Source organism: Bactrocera oleae, unplaced genomic scaffold, assembly GCF_042242935.1.
Source record: "Bactrocera oleae isolate idBacOlea1 unplaced genomic scaffold, idBacOlea1 ctg00000009.1, whole genome shotgun sequence".
NCBI lineage: Eukaryota > Metazoa > Arthropoda > Insecta > Diptera > Tephritidae > Bactrocera > Bactrocera oleae.
The window spans coordinates 212501-222500 of record NW_027212752.1 but is presented as its reverse complement, the minus strand read 5'-3'; the positions used below and the strand labels follow the sequence as shown (position 1 = coordinate 222500).

Below are 10000 nucleotides of genomic sequence, written 5' to 3'. Positions count from 1 at the left end.
ACCGACTAACTCGTGATCAACCACTGTTCACACGAAACCCTTCTCCACTTCAGTCCTCCAAGGTCTCATTCGATTATTTGCTACTACCACCAAGATCTGTACCAATAGCGGCTCCATGCAGGCTTACGCCAAACACTTCTAAGCACACCATTGTACCCTCCTACTCACTAAAGTTTCAAAATTTATAATCCAACCGAAATTGTATTATAAATCATGTACTTTAGCGGTAATGTATAGGTATACAACTTAAGCGCCATCCATTTTAAGGGCTAGTTGCTTCGGCAGGTGAGTTGTTACACACTCCTTAGCGGATTACGACTTCCATGTCCACCGTCCTGCTGTTTTAAGCAACCAACGCCTTTCATGGTATCTGCATGAGTTGTTAATTTAGGCACCGTAACATTACGTTTGGTTCATCCCACAGCGCCAGTTCTGCTTACCAAAAGTGGCCCACTGGGCACATTATATCATAACCTCAACCTTCATATCAAGAAAGGTGAGGTTCTTACCCATTTAAAGTTTGAGAATAGGTTAAGGTCGTTTCGACCCTAAGGCCTCTAATCATTCGCTTTACCAGATAAGATTATTTTACATAATTTTTAAATGCACCAGCTATCCTGAGGGAAACTTCGGAGGGAACCAGCTACTAGATGGTTCGATTGGTCTTTCGCCCCTATACTCAATTCTGACAATCGATTTGCACGTCAGAACTGTTTCGGTCTTCCATCAGGGTTTCCCCTGACTTCAACCTGATCAAGTATAGTTCACCATCTTTCGGGTCACAGCATATATGCTCAAGGTACGCTCCAGTTAGAGGTATAAATAATAATAAATTATCATTATACATAACTATATGGAACGCCCCGGGATTGAATTAATAATGTAATACATTAAAAATTAATCCCATTATTAATACAGTTAAGTTAATTTCGCCATTAGGTTTAATATAACCCAATGACTTGCACATATGTTAGACTCCTTGGTCCGTGTTTCAAGACGGGTCCCGAAGGTATCCTGAATCTTTCGCATTGTTAATCATATAAATGCATACAATTAATATTAAAATCAATGATAATAATATTATTGTAAAATTCAAAAGAATTTTAGCATTATATATAATAAAATCTATCAACACTTTATCAAATCATCAGTAATTATTCTATGTTAATAAGCTAAAAGCAAATTAATTTGAATAAACTTAAAAACCAATGATCTTTTGATAAATATTTTATTATGTTAATAGATTACAATGTCCTTATATGAAAAAAATGCACACTATTACTATAATATTTAAAATTAAATACTACAGTTATAATGATGAATTTTTCATAATGGATATTCAGGTTCATCGGGCTTAACCTCTAAGCAGTTTCACGTACTATTTAACTCTCTATTCAGAGTTCTTTTCAACTTTCCCTCACGGTACTTGTTTACTATCGGTCTCATGGTTATATTTAGTTTTAGATGGAGTTTACCACCCACTTAGTGCTGCACTATCAAGCAACACGACTCTTTGGAAATATCTTTCTAGTAATCATTAACGTTATACGGGCCTGGCACCCTCTATGGGTAAATGGCCTCATTTAAGAAGGACTTAAATCGTTAATTTCTCATACTAGATATTAAGATATTCCATACACTGCATCTCACATTTGCCATATAGACAAAGTGACTTAGTGCTGAACTATTTTCTTTTCGCTCGCCGCTACTAAGAAAATCCTTGTTAGTTTCTTTTCCTCCCCTCATTAATATGCTTAAATTCAGGGGGTAGTCCCATATGAGTTGAGGTTGTATAAAATATATTTTAGATTGATTTGTTTATTTTTATTTAATTTTTTTGCTATTTGCTATTTTAAAGAAATATATTTTTATATCTTGATTACTCAATATTATTCAATCTTTTCATCCCTTTTTAAAATTCATAATATAATAATTAATAAAATTAACAACATTATTCCTCCACATATCATATATTTTTTTTTATTATAAATTTTTCTCAATACAATAGAGTGAATTAATTCTAGAATAAAAATTTATTTTATGCTAGACATTCCTCTTATGTATTATTTAATATAATTTAAATAATGTTGAAAATTTTTTCTTTTATGGGAATACTAAGATTCTCATTTATCATAAATTTTCGTTCAAATATGAGGTATTCAAGAATATATTTTCTATATTTCTTTTTATGCTATTAATATTATGGATTGAAAAATACAATCCAATAATATGCCATATGCTTAAATTCTATTAATTGACTAAAAGAATAAGCAACTAATTTAGCATAGTCTTACAACCCTCAACCATATGTAGTCCAAGCAGCACTTTAAAATTAATTAAAGTACATAACAGCATGGACCGCAATATGCGTTCAAAATGTCGATGTTCATGTGTCCTGCAGTTCACACGATGACGCACAGTTTGCTGCGTTCTTCATCGACCCATGAGCCGAGTGATCCACCGCTTAGAGTGATAATTTTTTTGTATTTTTTTAATTCAAAGTCAAAGAATTTTAATTTATTGAAAGTATTAATAATTAATCAATAATAAATTTTTAATACATAAGTTTAAAACATCTTTCAATAAATTGTAATTTTAAACCCAAACATTTGCAGCTGCGCATGTCTTAGGTCAACAAAAACAGTAATACCTTTTATATATTATTTTCTTCTCTATTTGTGCGTTTTCTTTTTTTAAATTTTTCAACATGTTTTTAATCACAAATAGAAAATACCATAAAAAAAAGGTATTACACACGTTAATGTGAACAAGTTAACTTATCATTTATAATATTTTATATAAATATCACAATTAAATATTATTTTCTATATAAATAATAAGTACAGCTATATGTTTAAAGGTTTTTTTATTGCGTTCAAATACAATGTATGCGAAGTTCACAATATAATATATATTGTCATAATGCATTACAAGGAGTTAAAAAAAAAAAAAAAAACAGAAAAACATTCAAAACATTGTATAATTCAAAACATTTTGAATGAAAAGAACAAAAAGAAAACTTTTTTTCCTTTTTATTCTTTTTTTTTATTTTGTTTTTATATAATTATTTTTTTTTCTTTTCGGATAGGAACACAATAATGATCCTTCCGCAGGTTCACCTACGGAAACCTTGTTACGACTTTTACTTCCTCTAAATAATCAAGTTCGGTCAACTTTTGCGAAACAACCGTGAAACACAAGGCGTCACAGTGATCACGTCCGGAGACCTCACTAAATAATTCAATCGGTAGTAGCGACGGGCGGTGTGTACAAAGGGCAGGGACGTAATCAATGCGAGTTAATGACTCACACTTACTGGGAATTCCAAGTTCATGTGAACAGTTTCAGTTCACAATCCCAAGCATGAAAGTGGTTCAGCGGTTTACCCGGACCTCTCGGTCTAGGAAATACACGTTGATACTTTCATTGTAGCGCGCGTGCAGCCCAGGACATCTAAGGGCATCACAGACCTGTTATTGCTCAATCTCGTTACTGCTAGACGCAATTTGTCCATTTAAGAAGCTAGTGTCCTTATAATGGGACAAACCAACAGGTACGACTCCACTTATATAAACACATTCAAACACTTGTACATTCAAGATGAACGCATGAATGAAGGCTATATAAGCTTCAACACCATAATCCTGAAAGCATCTATTTAATATATTTGAGTCTCGTTCGTTATCGGAATTAACCAGACAAATCACTCCACGAACTAAGAACGGCCATGCACCACCACCCATAGATTCGAGAAAGAGCTATCAATCTGTCTTACACGCTTATGTTCGGACCTGGTAAGTTTTCCCGTGTTGAGTCAAATTAAGCCGCAGGCTCCACTCCTGGTGGTGCCCTTCCGTCAATTCCTTTAAGTTTCAGCTTTGCAACCATACTTCCCCCGGAGCCCAAAAGCTTTGGTTTCCCGGGAAGCGACTGAGAGAGCCATAGTAGTAGCTACACCCAATTGCTAGCTGGCATCGTTTATGGTTAGAACTAGGGCGGTATCTGATCGCCTTCGAACCTCTAACTTTCGTTCTTGATTAATGAAAACATCTTTGGCAAATGCTTTCGCTTAAGTTAGTCTTACGACGGTCCAAGAATTTCACCTCTCGCGTCGTAATACTAATGCCCCCAAACTGCTTCTATTAATCATTACCTCTTGATCTAAAAACCAATGAAAGTAGAACAGAGGTCTTATTTCATTATTCCATGCACAAAATATTCAGGCATTTGGAGCCTGCTTTAAGCACTCTAATTTGTTCAAAGTAATTGTACCGGCCCACAACAACACTCGATGAAGAGCACTGAAGCAGGTTTAAATAGGAGGAATATATAAAAAATACATTGTATTAATTATATATAAGAACTCCACCGGTAATACGCTTACATACATAAGGTAATGTACATACCACAATTATAGTTGTACTACCCGTATGAAGCACAAATTCAACTACGAACGTTTTAACCGCAACAACTTTAATATACGCTATTGGAGCTGGAATTACCGCGGCTGCTGGCACCAGACTTGCCCTCCAATAGGTCCTTGTTAAAGGATTTAAAGTGTACTCATTCCAATTACAGGGCCTCGGATATGAGTCCTGTATTGTTATTTTTCGTCACTACCTCCCCGAACTGGGAGTGGGTAATTTACGCGCCTGCTGCCTTCCTTAGATGTGGTAGCCGTTTCTCAGGCTCCCTCTCCGGAATCGAACCCTGATTCCCCGTTACCCGTTGCAACCATGGTAGTCCTAGATACTACCATCAAAAGTTGATAGGGCAGACATTTGAAAGATCTGTCGTCGGTACGAGACCATACGATCTGCAAGTTATCTAGAGTTCAACCAATATAACGATCGAATAATCGCTTGGTTTTAGCCTAATAAAAGCACACGTTCCAAAAGGTCCGTGTTTATTTTGCATGTATTAGCTCTAGAATTACCACAGTTATCCAAGTAACTGTTAACGATCTATGGAACCATAACTGATATAATGAGCCTTTTGCGGTTTCACTTTTAATTTGTTTGTACTTAGACATGCATGGCTTAATCTTTGAGACAAGCATATAACTACTGGCAGGATCAACCAGAATAATATATATTTCTTTTTTATATAATATTTTTTATATTATATAAAAGTTTAAAATGATATTTTCTTATTTGAAAATTATACACAAATACACAAAACATAAAAACATTTACAATATACACAACAATTTTTCTATGTTTCTTTCTTTATTATATTTTTTTTCATTATATTTCATTTCTATTGTGTGATTTTGTAATGGATTTTTTTAATTTTTGTTTTGGTATCGTGAAAAGAATTTTCGTTCTCTATACATATTATTATTTAATTATTATGTAAGAACGATATTTCTTCTTATATTGGCAAAATTTTCAAATAATATCATTCTATACATTTTACTTTATTTCAATGCATATAGTAATATATATACCTTTTTTTAAGAGTATATACATTTTTTTCTTGATTTGAAATTAATAATTTCAAATTCTATTATATTTATTTCAATAATAAATATATGATAAAAAGTATTTTCGGGTGCAACACATTAATATTTTATTTTATTTAAAAACCATCCTTTTACACATATATTTTATGAGTAAATATTAGAATAGCTCACAAATAAAACTAAAATATTGTTTAATATTTATTTCTACAATATGTTAGTATAGAATAATAGATTTTTTATGTTTTTGTATAAAACAAAATCTATTTCTATTTAAACTAACTGTAGGAAACCAGGAATAAAAAACGCTCATTATATACAATATGTTAGTACAGAATATAGAGTTTTGTATAAAACAAAATCTATTTCTATTTAAACTAACTGTATAAAAACCAGGAATAAAAAACGCTATTATATACAATATGTTAGTACAGAATATAGAGTTTTGTATAAAACAAAATCTATTTCTATTTAAACTAACTGTATAAAAACCAGGAATAAAAAACGCTCATTATATACAATATGTTAGTACAGAATATAGAGTTTTGTATAAAACAAAATCTATTTCTATTTAAACTAACTGTATAAAAACCAGGAATAAAAAACGCTCATTATATAAAATATGTTAGTACAGAATATAGAATTTTGTATAAAACAAAATCTATTTCTATTTAAACTAACTGTATAAAAACCAGGAATAAAAAACGCTCATTATATACAATATGTTAGTACAGAATATAGAGTTTTGTATAAAACAAAATCTATTTCTATTTAAACTAACTGTATAAAAACCAGGAATAAAAAGGCACACAAAATCAACTTTCATTTTCATATTTACTTAAAAATACATATAAAGTAAAAAATATTTCCATATAAATACTAAGTAAATAAAGTCATACAAGTATGAAAATTTTCATACAAGTACTAAATACATAAATCATATAAGTATAGTAATATTCATACTTATAAGTATTTAAAAACAATTTCTTACTAATAAACTAACATAAGGAATTCAAATATATAAAAGTATAATACATTTCCTAGCAGTAAAAAATTTTCATATAAGTACTAAATGTATAAAGTCTATGAAGCAATAAATTTTCATATAAGTACTATTTCAGTATATGTCAATTTGAGCAGATTTGTGCAAATTTGTTATAAATGTTCTCTCCCATGTTGACGTTACCAACCCGAAAATATATGGAAAAATTCTTTTAACCTATTTAAAATTTAAAAACTCATATATACGTGGGTAATTTATATCATTTTCAAATATCGTCATGGTCATAATACAACTAATAACATCAAAAGTATTTTTACAATCGATTTTTTTTTTAAATTTTTAACTTGTATGACTTCATATTTAATACTTATATGAAAATTTATTACTTCATAGACTTTATACATTTAATACTTATATGAAAATTTATTACTTCATAGACTTTATACATTTAATACTTATATGAAAATTCATTACTTCATAGACTTTATATTTTTTATACTTATATAAAAATTTATTACTTCATAGACTTTATATTTTACTTCATAGACTTTATACATTTAATACTCATATGAAAATTTATTACTTCATAGACTTTATATATTTACTACTTATATGAAAATTTATTACTTCATAGACTTTATACAATTAATACTTATATGAAAATTTATTACTTCATAGACTTTATACAATTAATACTTATATGAAAATTTATTACTTCATAGACTTTATACAATTAATACTTATATGAAAATTTATTACTTCATAGACTTTATACAATTAATACTTATATGAAAATTTATTACTTCATAGACTTTATACATTTAATACTTATATGAAAATTCATTACTTCATAGACTTTATACAATTAATACTTATATGAAAATTTATTACTTCATAGACTTTATACAATTAATACTTATATGAAAATTTATTACTTCATAGACTTTATACAATTAATACTTATATGAAAATTTATTACTTCATAGACTTTATACAATTAATACTTATATGAAAATTTATTACTTCATAGACTTTATACAATTAATACTTATATGAAAATTTATTACTTCATAGACTTTATACAATTAATACTTATATGAAAATTTATTACTTCATAGACTTTATACAATTAATACTTATATGAAAATTTATTACTTCATAGACTTTATACAATTAATACTTATATGAAAATTTATTACTTCATAGACTTTATACAATTAATACTTATATGAAAATTTATTACTTCATAGACTTTATACAATTAATACTTATATGAAAATTTATTACTTCATAGACTTTATACAATTAATACTTATATGAAAATTTATTACTTCATAGACTTTATACAATTAATACTTATATGAAAATTTATTACTTCATAGACTTTATACATTTAATACTTATATGAAAATTCATTACTTCATAGACTTTATATTTTTTATACTTATATAAAAATTTATTACTTCATAGACTTTATATTTTACTTCATAGACTTTATACATTTAATACTTATATGAAAATTTATTACTTCATAGACTTTATATATTTACTACTTATATGAAAATTTATTACTTCATAGACTTTATACATTTAGTACTTATATGAAAATTTATTACTTCATAGACTTTATACAATTAATACTTATATGAAAATTTATTACTTCATAGACTTTATACAATTAATACTTATATGAAAATTTATTACTTCATAGACTTTATATATTTACTACTTATATGAAAATTTATTACTTCATAGACTTTATACATTTAGTACTTATATGAAAATTTATTACTTCATAGACTTTATACAATTAATACTTATATGAAAATTTATTACTTCATAGACTTTATACAATTAATACTTATATGAAAATTTATTACTTCATAGACTTTATACAATTAATACTTATATGAAAATTTATTACTTCATAGACTTTATACATTTAATACTTATATGAAAATTTATTACTTCATAGACTTTATATATTTACTACTTATATGAAAATTTATTACTTCATAGACTTTATACAATTAATACTTATATGAAAATTTATTACTTCATAGACTTTATACAATTAATACTTATATGAAAATTTATTACTTCATAGACTTTATACATTTAATACTTATATGAAAATTTATTACTTCATAGACTTTATACAATTAATACTTATATGAAAATTTATTACTTCATAGACTTTATACAATTAATAGTTATATGAAAATTTATTACTTCATAGACTTTATACAATTAATACTTATATGAAAATTTATTACTTCATAGACTTTATACAATTAATACTTATATGAAAATTCATTACTTCATAGACTTTATACATTTAATACTTATATGAAAATTTATTACTTCATAGACTTTATATATTTACTACTTATATGAAAATTTATTACTTCATAGACTTTATACATTTAGTACTTATATGAAAATTTATTACTTCATAGACTTTATACAATTAATACTTATATGAAAATTTATTACTTCATAGACTTTATACAATTAATACTTATATGAAAATTTATTACTTCATAGACTTTATACAATTAATACTTATATGAAAATTTATTACTTCATAGACTTTATACAATTAATACTTATATGAAAATTTATTACTTCATAGACTTTATATATTTACTACTTATATGAAAATTTATTACTTCATAGACTTTATACATTTAGTACTTATATGAAAATTTATTACTTCATAGACTTTATGCAATTAATACTTATATGAAAATTTATTACTTCATAGACTTTATATATTTACTACTTATATGAAAATTTATTACTTCATAGACTTTATACAATTAATACTTATATGAAAATTTATTACTTCATAGACTTTATACATTTAATACTTATATGAAAATTTATTACTTCATAGACTTTATATATTTACTACTTATATGAAAATTTATTACTGCATAGACTTTATACAATTAATACTTATATGAAAATTTATTACTTCATAGACTTTATACAATTAATACTTATATGAAAATTTATTACTTCATAGACTTTATACATTTAATACTTATATGAAAATTTATTACTTCATAGACTTTATACATTTAATACTTATATGAAAATTCACTACTTCTTCATTTAATATTGCACGCAAAGTATTTTGGTTAACATTTTTATTTTCATGTTATTAAAACACTTGATATACTATTATACCATATTGTATAATATGATTTTAATTCAATTACTTTATTACTTTGGTATATTAAATGATAGTCGTTTGATAACAATCCCAACTTTACCTTATTTTCAATAAATATTGAAAACAAAGTTTTATGCGTTCAAATTTTTATTTTCATGTTATGATTCTCTCAAACACTCATTAATATACCATATTGTATAATATGCTTTTATTTCAATTACTTTATTACTTTTGGTATATTAAATGATAGTTGAAAACAAAGTTTTATGCGTTCAAATTTTTATTTTCATGTTATGATTCTCTCAAACACTCATTAATATACCATATTGTATAATATGCTTTAATTTCAATTACT

At 26.6% G+C, this 10000-nt stretch overlaps 3 non-coding genes across 3 annotated transcripts in view; all 3 read right to left on the bottom strand.

Annotated features, from left to right (window-relative positions):
* The window catches only part of LOC138858418 (large subunit ribosomal RNA), a 3977-nt gene extending 2186 nt beyond the window's left edge, over nt 1-1791 (bottom strand). The window contains exon 1 of the ribosomal RNA XR_011397553.1: nt 1-1791. This exon is cut by the window's left edge and continues 2186 nt beyond it. This is a non-coding gene — a ribosomal RNA (large subunit ribosomal RNA).
* Nucleotides 1792-2293: 502 nt separating this feature from the next.
* On the bottom strand, nt 2294-2472 carry LOC138858408 (5.8S ribosomal RNA). The gene has a single exon (XR_011397543.1). It is a non-coding gene; the product is annotated as a 5.8S ribosomal RNA (ribosomal RNA).
* A 624-nt stretch (nt 2473-3096) lies between these two features.
* On the bottom strand, nt 3097-5086 carry LOC138858349 (small subunit ribosomal RNA). Its single transcript, XR_011397483.1, has one exon. It is a non-coding gene; the product is annotated as a small subunit ribosomal RNA (ribosomal RNA).
* Between the last annotated feature and the right edge of the window lie 4914 nt (nt 5087-10000).